Source organism: Catharus ustulatus, chromosome 7 (assembly GCF_009819885.2).
Source record: "Catharus ustulatus isolate bCatUst1 chromosome 7, bCatUst1.pri.v2, whole genome shotgun sequence".
NCBI lineage: Eukaryota > Metazoa > Chordata > Aves > Passeriformes > Turdidae > Catharus > Catharus ustulatus.
This window is the reverse complement of record NC_046227.1, coordinates 40313217-40335964: the sequence shown is the minus strand read 5'-3', so window position 1 is coordinate 40335964 and position 22748 is coordinate 40313217. Positions and strand designations below refer to the sequence as shown.

The following is a 22748-nucleotide window of genomic DNA, read 5'->3' as shown; positions in this document are numbered from 1 at the left end:
AGTTTAATTCCAAAATCAGTTTTAACACTTCGAAAGGTATTTTGCACAGTCAGAGAATATTCTGCTAGATGATGAACATGAGTTTTCTTGTTTTACTAGACAGAGTGATACAATGGAGTCTTGCGTCTCAATGCTAACTTCCTGGCCCTCATCCCAGTTGTAACTTTACAGTCAGTAGAGGTGAAATTTGCACTGAAAGTAGGAAAGAAAAGCCTAAATCAATAATTTTTGCATGCTGGTTAAAATAATTTGTAAGAAGAACTTTAAAAGGCTCAGGTTTCAGTACTTTCTGTTCAAGGTGGAAAAAGCTGTGGCAAGCCACTGCATGTGTCTTAATACAGTGTTTATGGGAATGGCAAGAGCACCACTAGTAGCTGCTAAATTCAAAGAATTGATAGGTTAGTATGAACAGAGCAGATCTGTTAAACAGGAGGAATCAAGTTTAAAAGAGCAGTTTTCTAGTGAACATATTGCTTGGCAAGCAGTGATAGGAGAGCAGGTAAGGGTGGGAGGTATGATAACCTGCTGTTTCAAAATCATGAGCATCATTTCGAACCATTAAAAAAAATCAAAAAGCAGAACTAGGGAAGTAATTAAGTAATTTGAAATAACAGAAATAGGAAGGCTTAATAGTAGTTAATATTTTGTGCCAAATCAGCTATTGTGAAACTTCCTGTAATGCAGTAGTGTACTGCCAGCTTCTGTAACCTGAGCTAGTGGAAAAGCCTTCATTTAATAAATGCTGGACGCTGTTGCTTTTTTTTTAATGAGATAATGTTTTTTGCTGGGATGTACTGAGAGAGGTACTTTTCCCAGCCTCCAGTGACTGGAAGGATGTATAAACTTTCTAGACGAAGCTTCCAGTTTTGCAGGGGATAAAGGGATGAAGTACGTAATTGATATTAAACATTACCCGTATGTTTGGCTTTGAAAAGCGAAACCTGCTAACTTTCTGACTTGTGAAATCTTGTTTTAAAAAAAGTCCTTTACCTTGGGAAGGAGATACAGTTCTGCTAAGAATACAGGTGCGCTACTTGAGTTAAGAATTTGTCCTGACTTCTGAACACTCAATGGTTACAAGGGCTTCTTCTTCCTTAATGTTTGGGAGTTGTTATCTACAAACAAGTCCTACTCTGTGGGGCAGTTTTTCCTGGACCTACAAGCGTGGAACTAGAACTGCTGCTGGCGGCAGCTGACCACTGTTACTTTGTGGAGCCATCAGGATGAATGCTGAAGAAAAGAGTGCCTTAGGAGAATGAGAAAAATGCATAAATGGTCAAGTTGTCATGAATGAATTTCCTCCCTGTAAGTACGCAATTGGAGAAGAACAGGAGGAATTTATAGAAGGATGTATGTTTTTTGATGAGTTTTCTTGCAGGCATTAAAAATACAACAGAAACAATAGCTAGGTGTAGATCTCTTTCTTTCAAGAAACTTAATTTTGATGCTGGCTGTTAGTACTGACTCAGTGTGCCAGTTAAGTTTCTTTGTATGTTTGTCCAACCATACTTCTTTTCTGAGAGATGAAAAATAACAGATCTCTGAATAATAATAAAAAATGTATCCTTATTTTCTCTACCATTTTTGTGATTACAGTCAATTGTTTAGCCTACAGAACATACACTCCTTACTATGAAGCAATAATAACTCTTGCATCTAAACACTTCAGTGTGCCTTGGGTTGTAACAAATAGGTCAGTGAAGGGCGATTGAAAAGATTGGGGAAAATGGCAAGTAATAATTCCTTCTGTGTTGTCACTTGGGGTGTCAAGTCTGCTTGTTTGGTGGGATTTTTTTTAGTTTTCATGTTACAGTGATGCCATTTTAGGTAGGAAGATCTTGCGGATACTAATTTCTACTCCCCAAACACAAAATTCTTCTAATTCCTAATTGTGGCTCTTTTTATTTGTTACAAAAGGCAGCAGTGGTGAATTCTAACAGTCCCAATTTATTTGTGGAAACAGCTCATTTAGAATGTTGACACAGTACTTGAAAGTTATGCAACTAATACTTTAAAAAAAATCTATATGGTTGTAATTAAACAAGTTATTAATGGGTATTAAAAAAAAGTTCAAAGTAAAAGATCAGCTCAGCAGAAGGCTGAAGAAAATTTTCTGGAGTAAAGTTAGGAAATTATGAAGAGAAGTCTGACAAAAATTGTGGTGACAAGGCAAATTTTTGAGTGATGTTGCCATTACAGGAATAGTAGTGTTGGGTGAGTATGGTGATGAGCAGAAGCATCCTCCTAGGTGAGATCTGTGTTTAAGGATTTTTTTTCCATTTTTTTGGAGGGGGGCTGGAGGGGTCTAAAAGAAGAGCAAAGAAGAGCAAGATGTTAGAAGATTCAGAAATCAAGCGTTCTACAGAAAGTTTAAGTAGGGATTTAACAGGTTTTGAAAACTACCCAATTTCTTTCACAATAACAAAGTATTCAGTGGCCTACTTGGAGCTGAGGGCTAGGAGTGTGAAAGCAAACAGCAACAAAAAATGTGTGAGTCAGACCCATGAAAGATTTCATGTATTTTGGTTACTGGTTCTAAAATATGAAAGCAAGTTGCCAAGAAAAGCCCTTTTCTTACTTTAAATGTAGATAAATAATAGCCTGTTTGCAGCTAAATAAAAAACCAGAAGACTTGTAGAAACAAGCAAGTTAGACAAACAGTTTTATTTTATTTTTATAAAACCATCTGCTTTATCACTTGCAGCTTCTATATCTCAGAATAAAAGAAACTTAACAAAAAATGGGGTTATTGAACCAGAAGTGAAATTTGATAAGTCTAGGCAGCTAACAAGGAACTATTGATAACAAGTTAGAGCACACTTTACAGAGAAGTAAAGAGGAAAGAAAAAAGAAAAATTTGGTGAACTCGGATTAACAAAAGTGGTTTTATGGTAATTTCAGTGTATTGGTAGCTCCCCCTCCACAAGTGTTCCCTTTCTCATCAAAAGTTAGCTTAAGCATCTAGATACATAGCTGTATTTGCCTTTTGCATCATATAACTACTCATAAAGACACAGAGGATTCCTGGAAATGTGCATTTAGTTATGGAAAAGGTACCTCTGTTTTTCTATTCCCCCCAAAACAATTCAAGAAAGTGCAAGAAAGATGTGGAGCTGCTAAAATAATGATCTGCAACAGCAGTGATCTAAGGGCTGGATCTCCTCTGCTCTGGAGCCAGGCTGGGAGAGCTGGGAATGTTCCCCTGGAGAGGGGAAGGATCCAGGGAGAACTCAGAGCCCCTTCCAGGACCTAAAGGGGCTCCAGGAGAGCTGGAGAGGGTCTGGGGACAAGGGATGGAGGGACAAACATAGGGAATGGCTTTCCCAGGATTAGATGGGATCTTGGGCAGGAATTGTTCCTTGGCAGGGTGGGCAGGGCTGGCACAGGGTGCCCAGAGCAGCTGTGGCTGCCCCTGGATCCCTGGCAGTGCCCAAGACCAGGCTGGTCATTGGAGCTGGGAGCACCCTGGAGTGGTGGAAGGTGTCCCTGCCATGGCTGGGGGTGAGATGAAATGAGCTTTATGGTCCCTTTTTAATAGAACTTTTCTGAGACTATAAAAGGAGGCTGTTCATAGTTTGTGGTAATAATGTTTGAAAAATAGTGGTTTGGGTTTTTTTTGACAGTGTAGGTGGGGATATAGATAGAAAGCTTAGAAAAAATTTAAAAGCTTCCAAAACAGGCTGTCCCCCAAAGAACATGAGAATTTAATTTCTTCATACACGTGTAATACCTGGAGAATTAATTGCATCTTCACTTCAGTGTACTGAAAATTAACATTGACTAAGAAACTAAAGATAAAATGATTGTAATGGTTTTGTATGCTTGCAGTAATTATATAGAATGTAAATAAAACATAGGGCAATTGTGCCTTTTTTCTACTTGTTTCTATGTAGTTACTTTGAGAAAATCATCTTATTAAAAGATTGAAAGTAGTTTATTGCTTATGGTGTCTACAAGTATGGTTAGTGTGTATGTACTTGTGTGTCCTTGCTTGTATGTATTTAGATGCCTTTATTGAGTAAAACAAATTACATGCTAGATCAAACAACTAAAATTGCAAAAGTAAAATTACCAAAAGACTGAAAGTTTCAATGAAAGAATTAATCAACTGCATATTTCTCTGTGGAATATGTGGTTTTTATTATACTTTTCTTTTAAACTATTAGTCTATATTTGTTATGTTGTAAGTTATAATAGGAAGGCAGTTAAAAAACCAAAACAAAACACAAAACCCCTTTACTGACACAGTTTCTCTAAGACTTATTTCCAGCTCTGTTAATGCTTCTGCTGCAAACCGGGTAATAATGGTTAATTAATAATGGTTGTTTGCTGAAGGCCAGATTCTGATTTAGTATTGTAAATCCATTGTTAGGGGGAATAAATGGTTTGTTAAACTTTACTGTAGAGATGACAACTGGAGGAGCTCAGATGTAAATCCACTTTTTGGTAGTATCACTGTGTTGTTGTTTAGACCAGCTGATTTGATTTGTCTTTGCAATAGCAACATTCTATTTGCACAAGAAAGTGTTTTTGTTGTTAACAGTTCCTTCAAAAGTTTAAAAGTTCAGAAATCTTTCCAACTGCATGTGATTAGAGTTTTCACTTTGTTTGCTTTGGCCTTCTTACAGAAGGAAATGTTCTTAGCATTTAAAAATAAAGCTTTGCCCACTTATGGGAAATGAGAAATACTTTTTCTTACTATATTTCAGAGTTACTATACAGTAGCTCTGAAATGTCAATGTTCAGGCTAAGACAACATTTCTAGTTGACTATGGAAACAACAATTTTCCATATGTAAATTGTCACCACCTTCTATTTTCAATCTAAGTCTTCAGGAACTTTTCTGCAGGTCATTAATCTTGAGTATTTTGTCCCTGTTTCAACTAGAAAGCTTGTTTTAATAGAACTTGACTAATTCACCACAGGGAAGCTCCAAAAAGTTTGGTCTTTCTAAGGGCTATGAGTTCAAGGAGGGAGGTGTACTGTATGTGGGGGGTTTTTTGCTATTTACCCAGACTACCATCAGTAGTTTTACATTTGATTATTCAAAAGTTGAGATTGTAAAATATGTACTTTACAGGTGTTATGAAGTAATTTTTTCATAAAGATGCTTGCAAGCTTCATCTAGCGTTCAAGTATTTTACTCCTTTATACTTAACATCTTGAGGGCTTGTAGGACAGTAGTTGAAGTTCTGGCTATGCAATCATATGTGATTATGATTACCAACATATTTGTAATACAAATACATATTTGTTTCTTCCATGGCCCACTTTCAGTATAAAATCAAACTGCAACTTTGTCAGTTTTAAAATTAGAGTGCTGACATTCATCTGCATTTTGAGACTCCAAAAGTTATTGTCTGTGAATTTATCTTGGTTTGAAAGAGAGGTGTTTGTTAAGAAAGGCGGGAGCCTTTCTTGAAATGGACAATGTAAATCTCCTCCCTCCAAATTATTATAATTTTGAAATTAAGGAGCTCTCAGGCAAAGATATGGGAATAGGAATAACAATTCTTTTTTAGGAAAAATTAAAATAAAAATACAGTAATACAAAAGAAAGAAAAAGAAAAAAACCAACATCCTGAATGAATGCCTTCATTAAAGCCATTTTGTAATTAGCCTGATGATGGAGTGTGTATTCTTATACTTGACAGAGAACACGTGTGCATGTACGTGTGGGGGTATATGTATTAATGCGTACCTATATGTGTGTGTATATGTGTATATGATTGGTTTTATCAATCCAGGTATAAACTGTTTCGTCTGAGTACTTAATTCATTAGGTATTCTTTCAGTAAGTCAAGATTCTCTTTCATCTTCTGACCCATCTCTAATCTGTTGGTTTTTGTTTTTTAAATCAGTTTGTATATACATCAAGAACTTACTGGTTTCAGTGAGTCTGTGATAGTTTATTCTGTGTAGTAAGTATCTTACCAGGCACGTTTTGTTAATTTGGGAAAGAATAAAGTAAATTATGATGGTGTGCACGTACACTATGTCAATACAGATGTTTTCTAACTAATTTTTTACATAATTTTGTCAATAGCCAAAGGTTTTCTTTTTAAGTTTTCTAAGGTGATTTCTTTAGGGCAAGCACAACAATGAAAAGGATGTGTGATTTTGAGTTTTCATATTCTTGCACAATTCAGAGGAAGTACAGAAATGGTGTATTAGAGTACAGCTTAAATGCGTATCAGTTGAATAAAGCATGGGCTTAGAGCTAATTGAGGGTTATAGATATCATCTGCTTTAGATTTTTTACAGAGGTGATGTCAAGGTGAAAGCAGACTTGCAGAATGGTTGGAAATCATTGATATTCTGACTCTGAGGCTGTAAATGGTTCTGTGGCAGATGGAGGCTTTGTCAAGGAAGAAAAATGGCAGCTCTGCAACATCATAGACATTTTTGCTTAGCAGCTCAGCCCATAGTCGGTGACCTTCCAGTGTTCAGGAGTTCCTCCTGTGCTTTAATAAATTGTCTTCTAGTTTTACTCCCTAAAAGTAGATTAATAGTAGTATTTATAATTTAGTACAATTTGTGGTATTTCATTGTGAAAAAAACATATGCCTGCTTTATTGCTAAGCTTTGAAGGATGCTTTCAATTTCTGCATGGAAGTGCCAGTAATAGTGTTTAAGTAAGCCCTGTGTCATACTGAATGTGAAGGTGTTAGTGTGCATACGTATGACTACGAGTACAGCACAGTGCAAAACCTGGAGATGTGAACTGGATGTGTATATGTGCATATTCTCTATGTGAATGTCTACGTGTTTATGAATAGTTTCACTATAAAATACACAGTGTTAATCTTGGAATATGTTCGTGCTCTGAGCGTTGATGTCTGTGATTTATTGCAGCAAAATACAGAATTTTAGACTGTAGCATCTTCAGAGTTCGGAGAGAAAAAATACAAATAAATTTCTGGGTTCATGCTTATTGATAAACATTCAAATACGTTTTAGCATTATCTTATTCTGTGTGGTGTTGATATGGTTTCATCTGTATTCTTGTATACTTTTAAAATAAGTGTTCACTTTTATTAGTAGAATAACTGGTTTCTGTGTTCTCATACCTATGCAATTTATACCAAGTGGTGTGAGTTGTCAAGTTTTATGTTGAGTGCTTAAAGTACATACGTGATTACCTAGTGTCAAGAGTGATGCACCAGAATCACGTTTTTCATATGCACAGCAAATTTGCATATCTTGTCTTTCTCATTTGAATTAAGACTGTATCATTTAATAGTTTTCTGTATTCTTAGGTTCTGCATCCACTAGATTGATCCCTAATAACACCAATGATGTCAGTTGCTGTAATATATGGCTTCAAGAGCCTGTAAGATCTTGTAGAAGATGCTCAATTGGGCTGTTGATCTATACAACATGTCAGTAAGTCATTGTTAAAAGTGCAAGCTTTTCACAACTATCATCTGCCAACCATACCCTTTAGCCTACTTGACAATTGTTGGAGTTTCAGAAAGCAATCACTGTTTATCACAGAAGAAAATGACCTGTCACTTTCAAGGGTCAAGGTTGTTGCATTAGAGCTTCTTTATTTCTGAGCCTGGAGGTCATACAGTCCTTGCTTTTATGTTAATCGTGCCTCCTCTGTGTCTGAGATGTAATGTGGATGGCTTTATTGCAGAAGGACAAATGCTTCATAATTGAAAGAAGCGTTTTTGATAGTGTGTGATAGTCTTCATACATTTTTATTAGGACATGGTAATGCATGAATGAGCGTAGGAACCTCTTCATATGGCATATACTGGGATACTCGTATCCTATAACCGCGTATCTTTAAAACTGAGAAAAATGGAAGAAAAAATAAGGCCATGTGTTTTATGCCTTTAGCTTTCCACGGTTCTTAATGACATAGGTGCTTGTTAACTTAGCAGTGCAGCACATATGAAGGCAGTTTATGGAAATTTTGTTGCTTTCAGTTACTTACCTAGTTCATTATGTCCACTATCTTGATGGTATTCTTCCTGGGCTGTATAGAGGCCATTTGATTCAACTGGCTTCAGGGATGCTTAAGTGCATATTCTGACATGTAATTATTTTTCTCCTCTATTTTTTATGATCTTTTATGCCTTTTTGGTGGGGTTTTTTTTATGTTGTCATGGCTGTTGTAACTATAGAATGACTGAATGGCTTCCTTCCCCCAGGTAAAATAAATTACAAATTACTTCCATTTATTCCATGAGAGTTGGGTGCAATTTTTGTATACTAGAATAAGTAGTTGCCCTTTCTTTGGGCAATTGGAGTTAGGGTTTTTTAGTGTTAATTAAAAAAAAGAGGGAGAAAAAGAAGCGAACACCCATGGCCCACCCAAGCAAAACACCATGTTATGTGTGATGCCTGCCCCTCTCCCACGCTTCTGCCAAAAAAAGCCAACCCTACCAAACAAATCAGTGAACATTTATTCCTATTGTTTTGTATTAGGTTTTGGTATCAACAATAGGAGCATATCATACTAACTTGATAGTACCTTATGGTAACAATGTGTTATTTGTATTAATTAAATTGAAAAAAAAATCTGTAAAACGAGAACAGTAGAAAAAATTGTTGTGTTGTATTCCAGTTTCAATAGTTTTGGGGTGATTTCAAAACATAGGTTTAATGTTTTTGGAGCTGAGGGTGCAAATAGGTTGCTTTTTATCTATAAAATGTAAGACAGCATATAACTGCAAAACCAAAATATGATATTAGTGTAACGAGAGAAAAACATCTTTTAAAATACGTTTGTAATTTAAAATTTTTGTGGTCTCCTCTGAGTAGTAGAAGAAAGAGTCCCATTCTGTATTCATCTCCTTTTTCAGTAAGGTGTTTTATGTACCTGTTATGTATAGTGCATACTTTAGCATACTGGCACTGAACTTGCTGGATTGGTTAATGTTTTTCATCATGGTCTTGTGTGTTCACATAAAGAAAATACACTTGTGTTTTGATGTAATGATGCTAAATTCTGTCCTGTTTAACCATTTAGATAAATAAAGAGGGTATTTTTCTAAAATACGGTGTTCTCTTAAATCCTTATATTAAAGGGCGTGCAACTTGAACTATGAAAGTATAGTCTGCTCCAAGTGACAGGCGGTTTTTATTAGATGTTCCTTTTTACAGAGGAAATAAAACTCCTTTGTTTCTATAGTACCCATTGATTTTTCTTTTAAGGCTACATTAATAATGCTGGTAGAAGCTATGCGATTAGAATTTACTTTTAGCAGTAAGCAAAGAAATCTTGTAAAATAGCATGTTATACATGCAGTGTTAAAATATTTTGCAGTATTGCTGTACTTGAGGCAGTGAAACCAGTAGAACAGGATACTTGAAAGGTCAAAAAATGAGAGCAAGAACAAATGATGTAAAAAGAAAATGACACTGAGGTCTTGGTTTAATACAAATGTATTCCAGGTTGATGGCTGATTTCATTAGCAAATCTCATTGTTATGCAATGTCTGTTCTTCTGCAGCAAAATGAATGTAGTATTCTCAGAGGGTCTGTATGTGTACTTTGATGATAGATGAAGAATATATTTATTGTTGTTCCAAGCTTTTGAAACTTCTGAAATACCTTTATAGTTTCAAAATAATTTCTTTTCAGTTTTCTAGTAGTGTGGTAAATTAATGGTTATTTTAATGGAAAATAGCAGTTTAACCCTCCTTCTCTGCGCATTTGTCTGCCACGTTTGCTACCTATGTGATCTTTTCTCCAAAATCTTGTTTGACAAAATAGCAGTTAATACTGAATTATCCCCCCTTCACCTATGTGTAAAAAAAAAAGAATATTGGTTTCTTTAATGCTTTTTAAAATTGATGATAGTAATGTATCCAGAACATGGAAATAAACCTAATCTTGATGTCAAATCTCATAAAATTCAAATTACTACATTTTACTAGATTATACTGAAAAATATTAGCAAAACTTTATGCTAAAATATATCAACTTTATTATGAAAGGGTGTGTTTTGGTACTCAGGACAGTGTGTTCCTTGAGATCCTGATATGGTTTAGTTTGTTTTGTTTCCAAGTTGCTAGATAAAAGCAATCAGTAATACTAAGACATTTTGATTATCAAAATGATAATCATGAAAGGGAACATATGAGAAAGCTTTGATACAGGAAAAATAAATTGTACTAAAATTATTTAATTTATGTATTTTTCTATGCTCTTTGCATATTTATTTCATGTATATTTACTTTGTGGGGTTGAAATCTAGTAGTGAATGTTTGAAATGCTGCTGTATAAGTGATAGTTTAGGATTTTTAGTAGTTCTGTGATTAGTTTTAGTGAACTTGCATGAAGAATGATTGTGGACACTGAAGTAATATAAAGGATAAACCGGTTTTCTGGGATTTTGTGTGACTTCTTACGTGCACTTAAACAATTCTGTACTTATTAGGGTTGTGGTAGAGATGTATTTAATAAGAACCATATTTAATATGGCTCTTTGTCAGTGATGGTTCACTGGTAGCTGCTGTGTTAATTTCAAATCCAAAATACCATTTAAGGATTAAATTGACAGGTGAAGTGTTCATGCATTGTATAAACAATTCAACGAGGACCAAAGGGCCTTTAAAATAAAGCTAAATCATGATCAATATGACCCATAAATCTGACCAGGATATGTAGGAGGTAGAACAAAGGGAAGATTGTTGCCTCTTTTCCCCTAGGGAAAGGATACCTCTTTCCCTTGGCTTTAGTAGGGCTATAACCAGTGTAAGGATGCAGATTCCCTACTGTCAGCTGATGGGATTTAAAGATTGATTCATGTAGTCGTTTTTGGTAGTGAGAAACTATTTGAAATAAGGTAATCTGTCTCTTGCGGTGCATCTTTGTTTTGAGTTTGGAGACCAAACTTTACACCAATCCAGTGAGTACTAGTGGTACTCAGTGTAACAGCACAACTCAAGAGTGGGGTTTAGGTAGGGAAAAAATGGTACTGAGGCATGTAAATGTTGTCAGAGTCTGAATTTCTAGAGTGGCAAATCAGACTTTGTTTGGTGTGCCATGGCGTGGAGGTCGCTGAGGAGTGAATGGTGGTTGAGACTTTGTTGCAGGCTGAATGAAGGGAACAAAGTTGGTTGTCGGGCCCATCCTTTGTGGGCCCACTCCCCTCCTTCTGCCAATCTTTTGTACTTTAGTTGGAGGTCGCTTCTATTGACTTATTAGGTTTATCTTGAATAAAAAGGTGATTTAGAATTGTGGTTATTCCTCAAGTAATGAATTATCCCTTTTGTCTCCTTATTGGTCCATGCAGTTAGTGTCAGAGGATTCCACCTAAAATTTCTGGAAGCAAAAGACAGATTAATACTACATCTGAAACTTTCATGAATAAGCATATTGATTTAATAAACTGCAGGAATTTTATGCTCTCCAGCACCATTGATGCAGGCTGTGTGCACAGATGATGCTGGATTCAGGTATTTGGCCTGTATTCATGAATGTTTGCTATTTTGAGCAAGTGTTTCTGCTATGAAGTAATGTGGTTTTTGCAACAGTTATGAAGTTGGATCAAATTATGATGCTGAATGTAAATCTCTGGCTTTGTTAGCATTCACTGCAGGTTCCACAAGGACTATATGTTCAAGTGTGTGTAAGCAACATTCATAGCTGAACTGCTTTTATATTTATCACAGGGTAAACTGAGATGTTCTAAATCAAAATGTGTGGAATAGAGCTAGGTGGTGATTAGAGGTAGTTCTAGATAGACTGAAATCTAGTAGGTAAAGTTTTCAGGATTTTGTAATTTATTTATGACCATAGATTTACTTTCCATGGGCAGTGTTTGAAATCTCAGTGGAGGAACAGTTCAGTATTTTACTTACTGTTATCATACGTATTGGTTTGTGAATAATTTTTTTATTTACTTAGTTTACGTAATCATACCCATAACTACAGTTGCATTTAATACCCGTATTTATACTTATAATTTGCTATATAGAAAGCAATACTGTTTAAAAAAGTAGCATCTTTCACAAAGACAGTAACTGTCCAGTTGGGCTGCACAGGTTGAGGCCATGCCATTTCATGAGGGCAGAGGCTGATGTGTATTTGAGATATAGCTGGAGTAGTTGATTTATTGTATCATACTGGGTCAGTTTTATAAATGTAATTTTTTTCGTGAAGCTGAGGTGTTTGACCACCAGTGTTTTAGTAGCCTGTAAAACCTCTCAACATGGAGGTAGTGGGTTGTAGTTCAATGTATTTAGCTTCTCTGATGGCTACCGTGGTAGAAACCAGATCTATGCTTTTGTTGTTTCACTGACTGTTTCTGGACTAAGGTCTGATTGAGCCCGAGGTTCAGGAAATAACTATGGACCTTCTGTTTTGCTACTTCCAGTGGCATATTTTTATTTCTCTCTCCTTTGTTGTTCTGTCAATGTGAAACAGCTGTTCCATAAGTATTTTTCACATGATGAGCAATATGGATTGAAACAATTTTAGAAAAATATAGTTTATGAATGGTTATTTTAACATGTAGAGCTATTCTGCATGACTCTTCTGGAGTCATACAAGAATCAGATTCACTGGGCTGTATTTTAGCATGCAAATTTCTGATATTAGCAAATTGAGGGTTCAGATCATGGTCTAAATCTTGCAGTGAAAACTTGTTTGCAGTGATACAAGTGCCAAACTTACCCTGATTAAATACAACATATATTACTTTTAAAAACTGTTTTAAGATTACTGTGAAGAGTGCTACTGATGCTCCCTGTTTTTGCAGTTGTGGTTTGGAATTTTAATCTTTTCTTCAGAAACACTGCATATGATTTGACAAATGCTCTTTTGTAAGACAAGAAACAAAAAACTGTGTGAATGAAATGCTGAAGTTTTGATCTAGTTTAACGTAAGGCAGTGAGTTAATATACAAGTGTTTGATGAGGAAATGGTGGCTGCACTAGTTATATCTGTAACAAGCACAGCCTGCAAAATTCTTCTTGGTGTTTTGTTTTGGTTGCAGAAAACCCTCTTAATGCATCTTACGTTGTTTGGGGGATTGTGAGGACAGCATCACTCCTTCATTGGCAGAGACTGCATTTTCACTGTCAATGGTTGCTGATGCAGATGCACCCTTCATATTTCTTCATCTTTCCAGTAATGCTTTCTGTATTTTTTTTTCATGGGTTTCCTTTATTTCTTTCCTAATTGTATAAAATGGCTGCGGTGGATTTCTAACATCGTTATTAGAAACTTTTTTGGCGTGTTGCTCCTTGATTTGTTTTTTCAGACTTGTTACTTTGGTGTATTCACTAGGTTGTCTTTGATGCTGCTGAATTTCTGAGAGAGGAAGAATTAATTGACTGATACACTACTCCCCAACCCCCAGTGCTTTTGCATCTCTTTCCTGCTATACAAATGATTTTTTTCTTGGATCACATCTTGTGGTTCAGGCCCTTGTGCTGTTATTTTAGGTCACTGTAACAGTTTCAGTTGTATCAACAGGTTTGCTAATAGGTTAACTATATTTATCCCTTGCAGAAATTCTATATTCTCTTTTTGGACCAAATACTTTATTGTAGTTGCTTAGGAGAAGGGAGCTTTTTGTTCCATTAGTCAAGGTTTTTATTCTGGGGGGGAGTGTTCTTGTTTATTTGTTGAGGGTTGCTTTTTCTACTTTCCTGTTTTAATTTTCATAGTAACCGAGGACTCTTTTCAGTTCCATCTTGAAAATACAATTTTTAGACTGGAACTTGTGGAAGTTAGTTTTTGGAATGATTATAGGTAGGGAACAACCTATAATCTCTTCTTGCTGAATCATTGCCATGTATTTAGCCCATATGTGATTATTTCTTTTGTGGAGGAAAAGTTTTTGGCAGTTTCAAGAAAAGGCATTTAACTTTTTGTTTTCTTTTAAAATTATATTAATTAATAAATTCTTATGATGCCTGCATATTGTTACTAGATTTCTTTAATTGTACCTTTTGTTTGGAAGTTGATGCTTAAATTCACATGCAGTGATTAGAATTTGTTTTACTCAGTTTCAGATTTTTCCAGGATTGTTTCAGGGTATAGTTTCACAGCACTTTTACATGTCAAAACAACTTGGGGAGCAGTTTGTTCTGGAGAGAGTGAGTGTGCGTGTGTGCACATAAGTATCATTTACATGGAAATAAAAATATTTTCCTTGGACTTGACATAAACAAGAAAACAATGCAACCTGGCACTGGTGCTTACGTAGTGCAGTGGGAAAAATTTCTTTTGTGGTTCAGTTAGTTTTATGTTTTTCTGCTACTTTCCTGCCTCTTACAATTAAAGTACAGATAAAGCTGTGTACTTTACCTGAGCTGGTTTTGCTCTGTGAGCTGCTGTGTTACTGCTGATCCAAGTGCTCCACCTACCTTTCAGTTTGTTTACCAGGAAATCAAGATGTGTAAACTGCAGGAAGCACTGTTTGACCCTCTCCGACAGTATCTCATTACAATAATTGCTAATCTCTGAATAAGACAGCCATGTTTTGTGTGTAACACAGAGGGAGCTTGTGGTAGATTTCAGATGCTTCCTTAAATACAGCTTTGTCAATGCTTGCTTGGATTTCATTTTCGGGATAGCTTTTGACAATAGGCATCTGGCGACCTTTGGGCTCAGCAAACTCGGACAGGATAGCATGTGTGCTTTCTTCCTTCTTGACTGAAAAAGAAAGCAAACAACAAAAATCTCCAAGAACAAACCCTCGGCTTATTTTGGAGTACTGTCACTGCTCTGTAGCGACAGGATAATGGCTACTTCCTGATTAAACCCCACTCCACAGTAAGCTCTTCGTGTTCTTTATCTATTCTCCTTGTAATGCCAAGTGTTCAGTGCTTTTCTTCTCTGTTTCCTTCCCTCTTCTTCCCCTTCCCCCTCTGGGCCTTCCCTGGGTTAATAGTTTGAAATGTTTCTAGATTGAAGAAGAATGTGAAAAGAATATATAGAGTCGCATTATTTTTTTTAATTCTAAAACAGCTACTGCTTCTTGTAATGCTTATCTGACAGTAGTGATGAGCAAATAAATTGATTTTCATGAGATTAAAAAACCCAAACGATTGAAGTCTATTTAGGTTTTAGCCAACTAGTATTAATTTTATGAAAAATCTGATGAGTACTCACTGGACAAATGTAGTGACGCAGAATGCATTTCATGCAAATTCTGAAGTCTTGGTGTTTTCATAATATTTTTACCACTTCCAGAACTGTTTCCTGTCTAGCAAACTAGTTTCCAAATAGAACAAAACAACCTTTTTGTCAACTTTTCTTATATGATTGTGTAAGCGCTGTTTCTATCTTTATTAGAGTTGATGTGTTATTTTTACTTCAAGTAATTTCTTGACTCTTGCTACTGAGGACCAGGTGAGTGTGAATATTTTTCTCAAGAGTATCAGTCTAACAGATTTCATATTGCAAAACAATGGTTACAGAGCATTTTTGGTCTTACTCGACTTGTTACATGGGTCTGCATTGATTTTATTTCTCTAAAGGTTGGTCTTCTGTTGCGCTAGTATAGATGGCATAGTATTTGCAGTAGTGCTGTATGTACCACGATAAAAGTACGTTCTATAGTATGTAACACCAATTTGTGTTCCTGGTTATTTTGTGGAAGCTAAGATAAGTGCTATATTTAATTTAACAGTTCTGATATAAATTAAAATAACATTGTGTTCTTGGTACCAAAGACTTTTTTTTCCCCTTTTGTAAACTAGTGTATGAAATACCTTGTAGTGAATTCCTAAGCAAAATCATTGATGCTCTTCAAAAGTCCACTTTTTCTATTACAGTATTTTATGTGGAAATAAAAGGATGTACAATTTCATTCAGTAACATAGGACATGCTCACTGTATTAACAGAAACTGGCACCAAAACTGAAACATGGAGAAAAAATATGGTTTAGTTAAAAGAAAGGTGTTTTTTATAATAGATGGATAAAAATAGATATTAAAAATACATATTGAATTAAACAGCTATTATTAAAAAACTTGTGAAGTAGACAGCATATATGAGAAATCTGTTTTGTTCACTCTGTGAGAATAAGTAGTTAAGGAACAGTGTTCCTCCAGCTGGAGGTAGAAAGAGGTTTTTGGACATGCTTGACCTATTAGTTCACATGATTTGTTAGCTATAGAGAAAAGGGTGTGAACAATGGAGCAGCTAGAACATGTAGTTACAGGTATATTTTAAGGAGGAGAGCAAGGCAGGAAGAATGCCATGGGGAAGAAAGGAAGAGAGATTCAACATATATTACTTTTTTATAGGGTTCTCTTCTCGTGAGGTGCTGAAGACCTGGTATTTGGAAGCCATTGATCTGAACTGTTTTTTCCCTGAAATACTTGTGCTGTGTTCTGAGGATTGCTGAGAAATGAGTGCCATTCTCTCGGAAAATGACCTTTTCATCTTGAGAACACTGACTGAAAGATAAAGATTTCATAGGATCGCCATGTGTTTCATACACATACTGCCTCCCTTACAAGCCCTTTAATACTGGCTTTTAATTTGGAAGCCCCGTAATGTGGAGTACTATCCTAATGTCCCTTACAAAACAAGATTCTATTGATTTTTTTTTAAAGCAAAATACTGAATTGCTGCTGTTAATACATAAACTTTATATAATATGATATTCCAAATAAGTTACAGTAGTGCTTAGTATTGACTCTGTCTATGAAATATCCTAGAGTTTGGGGACCAGCAAAACATATGTATTGTCTTCCAGCAGACTTCCTTGCTGTCCAGCCGTCTTGTCACCCTGCTCCGTTCTTTCCAATATCCTGCAGTCTGGGTGTTTTGAAAAGGTTTCCCTTGCTTTTTGCAATATTTTTAGATATTCTACCTCTGAAGAGACTCTTAAAGCTTGATGCCTCAAAGCTGACCTTGTTGGCTCAAGTTTCAGCTTAATTTCCAGAGCCTGATTCCTACAGAACAGGTAGAGCAGCCCTGCTGGGAGCCTGGGCTGCCTGGGGGAAGGGAAGTGTGGGAGGCGGCAGTGGCCAAGGGATCCAGCTGCTGTTGTGTGCAGGGAAGGGCACAACCATGGGTCCCCGTGCAGCTCTTGAATGGAGTGCTGGCTGGCAGGAGTTGGGGCTGCTTAGGCATCCTGCTCCCACACACCGCAGGACAACCCCAGCTTTATCTGTCGGATACGACCATCATTGACTGTTGCCTTTGCAGAGTGCCTTTAAATTCTGAAAGAATGGTTTATTGCAATTGTATCACTGTTAATCTTTAAAGAGTTTTCAAGCTTTGCAAGAAAACAACACCTGGTACAGCAAAAGTGGTCTCCTGTGTTTTAAACCAGTACTTTTTAATCATATAGGAAAATGTAATGTTTAGCATGTGGCTTTATTAGGGCTTGAAATCTCGATACAATTCTTCGGTTTTGAAGATGGAAGTATGGATGTCTTACTATCTTCTTGCTTTCCAGTTTGTGGAAATAAAAATTTGATCTGGTAGGTTTTTATTGTGTCCAAGCATGGATTTCAAGTTGTAAATAACATCAAGATGTCAGATTTGCGTCTGCTTGGTTTGTAAAAATGTTGTGAATGGCGTCAGCCAGAGTAGTCTTCTGACACAGGACTACCTGCTGTGGCTTCTGTTGAGGCTTAATTTTATTTCTTTATATCTTAAGACCCCTACTATTTTCCCTTTTTGTTATTCTGTTTACCTAAACTTTAGTGGACTCTGTTGTTGTTTTGTAGGGGTTTTGTTTCGGTTAAATGTCTCAGGTTTTAAAAAAATCATGATACCTTTCAAATTGGAAGAAACAATGAACAAATAATCTCAGGAAGATATTTTGAAAAAAGGGGTGGTTGCCAGTGATGAGGCTGACTCAAAACAGTGGCTGTTATGGCACGTAACACTTCTTCAAGAACTGGTTCTGGGTTTCCAAAGAACCATGAGACTGCTACTGTGTGTCAGCCTATTAGTGGGAGCTATTACATTCCTGCTGGATGACACTGCAGGGTGCTTTTAGGACTTCAAAACGGAGGAATTAGCATTCCTCAGTGGTAAGTTTTTTAGTCAAGGTACCAAAACTCAAATCAGGGATGTGAGAGGCTGATAGACTTCTTTACTCTCCCATGGGCTAAAACTAGTTTTTACTGGCATTGAAGAACCTAATGTACAATTTAGATGGCTTTTTTCTTTTTGTTTAAATGTAAAATGATATTAATGTTAGAATAATGAGACTGAAGTTTGGTGCTATTCTAAAAGAAAATCAGGACCTATTGCAAAGCCTGAGGCTGGTACAAGAACACATTGAAAAGATTGGTTTCTCCTGAATGCTTTTCTAGAGCTCTGACTTGATACCCGTCATTCATTTCTCATCAAAGTATGCTGGTGGTTATAGTCTTTAGCAATATTTGAAGGACTAGAATAATAACATGAATTGTTAGGATGAAAACTCAAAAAATTCCAAAAAAAAAAACCCAAAAACAAAATCTCTAGACAATTTGTTAGGAAGAACTTTGACAACCCTCCTTGCCCCTTCTTACTTGTTAGAGTATATGTGGTCTGTAAGTTCAAGGCTGCAGGGTGAAAGAACCCTTTTCTCAGCATCTTTCTTCTTACAGGGCAGTGCCCAAGGACTGTTTCTGAGTTTGTTGTTTTGGCACATATGGTGTTCATACACCCAAATGCATATTGGATTTGTAGTTACTTTTTCTTCAAATTACTTTTCCTTTAGATTATGTTTTTAAAGATTAACTGAAGTTTTCTCTGTGCAGGAATTTCTTTGTCTTTTTTTCTCAGCATGAAGCAGAATAGTACCAAGTAGGCAAAACACGTTGTTTGTAGTGACTCCTTTTGAAAGTTCTTGTACGTATGTACATATTTTAGAGCAGATACTTCAGGCTTCACAAAGTTAGCTGTTGGTTTAATGCCTTCTGTTATTGTTGGCAAAGTTAGGCAAGATTCAGATATAGAAGTATTAAAAAGCATGTTTGGCACAAGCACTGTTGAAATTTAATGATTTCTAGACAAGCCTATGTGAGCTTTTGCCGTCAGAGGTTCTGGGCACTCCCCCCCACAGGTGTTTTCTCCAGCTCTGCTAGTGCCTGTAATTGGAGCTAAGCCTCCATCTTGAGCTTGAGATCAAGTCTGGCTTTTGAACCATTGGAAGAGGTGTACGGTACAATAGCTAAACAGGAGCTAAGTTTCTGATTGACAGAATACTGCCAGAAAAGCAGAAAATTTGCCTCTGACAGATCGAAAATCAGGTTTTGGAAAAGCACGGGGAAAAAAAAGACACTGACATCAACTGCCCCAGTTTTTTTACTGATTTTTGAACTGCTGCATAGGATTTCTAGTGTGGGTTCCTGTTCTTAGGGTGGTTCAGAGCCACCCTAAGCAAGAATTTTTGCTGTGTGTTTCAAAAATGTTGTATTGATTATCAATATGCAAAGATTGAATAATACTTCATAAATTTGAAGTTACGGAGGTAGTTGTAGATAGTATACTCAGTACCCTCACAAACTGAAATAATAGTATACAGTGCCAAGTCTTGCTTCTGTAGAACAAGATGTTGTAGTACTAGAATCAAGTGCAAATAAACTCCAAGTTGCTGAAATCTCATACCCAGAATATTAAAAAAACAAAAGATATGTGCGGAATGGAAGAGTGGGTTTTTACATTGAAACTGGCAACATGTCTTTAAGCTGAACTGATAGCATGAGAATAAAAACTGATATTCAACCCAAGGCACGATAAAATACTTCAGTGATCTGTTTGTTGGTTTGGGGGTTTTTTTAGGAGCAGAAAAGTTTGTAAAACCTCAGTTCTGAAATGATAAATCCTTTGTTGTGGTTTGATGACAAAATCTGGTGAACGTGCCTCTTTGGGGCATTTGCCACGCTGATGCCAGAGAACCTTTGCATTTGGATGTTCTTCAGATGCTATTATTTCAACCTCTGCAGTTAGGACAAGAGTCCAGACTATCAATTTTATGTGGTACCACTATTTATTTGCTGCTTAGAATCTGCTTAGAAGCAGTGGAATACAGGTTGTGCTGTCATCTCCACTCCATGAGTGGAGTGTCCATAAACCTTAATGTCTGCACAGAGTTGCACTTGACCATTGCCACCCTGATATCTACATCGTGACTGCTCCTCTTCTTGAGCTGGATGAATTGCACAGCTTTTCCATTGGTAAAAGTAACTTTCAGATGACAAGACAGGAACCATCCTGTAATTTGCTGTACTGCAAGAAGTGCCTTGGGCAGCTGCTTCTGAAGGGTGAGCATTCCTGACTGAAAGCATGTATATCTGTGTATTCCTACCCATCTACTTCGGTTTTTTGAGGGTGATGGTGTTAAGTTTTCCTAACCCATCATAGAAGTGAAAATGTGTGTTCTTAATAAAAGCAGTAACTGCTAAACATGGGTGTAAAAAGTTGATAACCTCATACAGAATAACAGATAATATAGATTTTATTTTAGGAGGGTAGGTTTAGATTAGATGTTAGGAAGAAATTAAAGGTGGTAAGGTACTGGCACAGGTTGACCAGAGCAATCATGGTCTCCCCATCCCTGACACTGTTGAAGTTGGATGGGTCAGTGGACAACTGCATCCAGTGGAAGGTGTCCCTGCCTGTGGTGCTGGGTGTGTGTGTGTAATAAAATGAGCTTTTAAGGTCCCTTCCAACCCAAACCATTCTATGATTCTGTTTATATGTTTGTTTAAAGCAGACTCTTAGTGTTGTTATTCTGGGTTTGAAATATTTAAGGAGGCTTGGGTCACTTCAATATTGAGTGTATCTCTGTGGTGCTGTGTTGCTTCATGGTATGGCCATGCACTTTTTGTGATACAGATTGGAGAGAGATTAGATTTCTTGCCCAGCATTATGCAGCTTTCAGAAATGTATTCTGAGGTTTGTCTGGAAGTGAGGCTTGTAGAGGATTGTTGTTTAACCTGACCTGTTTGCCCCTTCTCCCTCCATGGAATGTGAAGTGAGTTGTAATGCCCTCTGTCATTTGCAACTATTCTTTCTTTACCATAATAATGAAGAACATGAAATGTATGAATGCAGAAATATTCAAAGTGATGCTTATTTCTAATAGAAAGCAACATAGTTACTTGTAAAACAGGAAAAATTAAGTTTTTGAGTTGCAGATTATTTTGCATACATTGTTTATTGATCAGTTTAATCCTGTTTGGGTAGTCAAAATAGATGCATTGCTTAAAATGTCATTTTATCCTGACTATTTAAAATGACCACTATGTATTAATCAAGGATAGACTGGCAACTGATTCCCTTCTCTGTTTGTGTTTTTGCCAAGCCAGTCATGACTCACTTGTATTGAACATAAGAGTTGGATTCTGCTTTGAAGTGGCTTTTAGTAAATCACCTTATGTGGGTAAAAACAAATACCTATGGAATTGTGATGTCCATGTGATTTTTGTGAATGTTTTCACTGCTGTGGATTTTGATGCAACAAACATTGTGTTGCTGTATCACAGACTGAATACGGGTGATGTGAGTCAGAGGAAGGCTATAAAGCCATTTAGAATGTAACGCAGGAATGTCCAGTCTTCCTCGCACGTTGGAACTGGCTGGAATGTGTTAAGTGTATGGGTGCAAAGAAGTGTCTTTGTATGGTATCTTTAAAACACAAGCCAATCTTACTGTTGATTCACAAAAAAAGATCTTGTGGTGGTTGATTTAGTAAAAGAAGTTTTGTTGTGGTGGCTTTTATTCCTAGAGAATTTTACGTGAAGCACTTAGAATAAATGATCAAAAGTGACATAATTACAGTGATATTCTGCAAAATTTGCAATATGTAGCAGTTAACTTGGCTTTTATGATTTTTACAATATTTGAGACAGTGGCTCTCATTAATTATATTGGCACTTTATTTGAGTTTAAAAATCTCAATGTGTAAAACATCATAGCAGTGGTAGACCATGTGTTGGAAGGTCTGGGACCAAGCCTTGTCGCCACAGCAGGGAGCATCACTGGGACCCTCTGGTGTCCAGTCTGTCTGTAAGGAACTGCACTTATTCCTGTGGGTACCTCACTTCCTTCTCACGTGAGGTTTGGTCAGTGCACTTGCTTGTTTTGTGGGTGTTTTTTGTCACATCACTGCTCTTAAACCCACTCCCCACCCACTCACCCCCCCTGGTTGTGTGGCGTTGCAGAAGATGTGGAATGTACAGGTACTGCTTGGCCTGCCGAGTCACATCTGAGCTGTCACCCATGCTTTGCATTCGCCTTCTGAGCATGGCCTTTTTGGACACGGCATTTTGCATTTGTCATGTGCTGGACTGTGTCTTCTGAGAGATTCCCTTCATCAGCTGCAAGATTTCTGGCATCATAGCACTCACTGACACAAAAACTAGTGGCAGACTGACAATATTATTATGATACAATTAAATACCTTGCTGTGAGGCAAGAGATCACAATATGGTGGGACTGTTGCGTAGTTTGGGGTCATAAAGTTGTTACAAATTTTGCTTGATCATTGAGAAAGACTGAAGCATGTTTCTACCCAACTTCTTTTTCACTGTATTGGAGGTAATAATTGAAATAATGAAGCAATACATGGGAGTGTAGAAGTTAAACTGGAATTTGGGGATGAGTTAGTTTGGTGTTTAGATGTCTTCAAAACACTTCACAGTGTTCGTACATCCCAGCTAGCATTGATAGGATACTGTATCCATGATACTATCCTGTAAAGGGAATTACTCATTTATACCTGTTTTAAGGGTAAGAAAGGGGTTTTTCTTCTGCATTAGGGTACATTTCTGTGAAGATTTTGAGCATAGAATAGATAGGTGATTGACTGTAAAGA

The 22748-nt window shown here is 36.7% G+C and overlaps 1 protein-coding gene across 13 annotated transcripts in view; it reads left to right on the top strand.

Moving 5' to 3' along the window:
- Nucleotides 1-22748, top strand: part of BAZ2B (bromodomain adjacent to zinc finger domain 2B) — a 108871-nt gene that overhangs the window by 24381 nt on the left and 61742 nt on the right. Inside the window, exon 1 of one of the 13 annotated variants that reach the window (XM_033064105.2) lies at nucleotides 14448-14745. The exons of the other annotated variants lie outside the window; for them this stretch is intronic. The gene's annotated coding sequence lies outside the window, so the exon portion shown is untranslated. Of the gene's footprint in view, nucleotides 1-14447; nucleotides 14746-22748 lie in introns of those variants that run through there. 13 annotated transcript variants of the gene reach the window in all.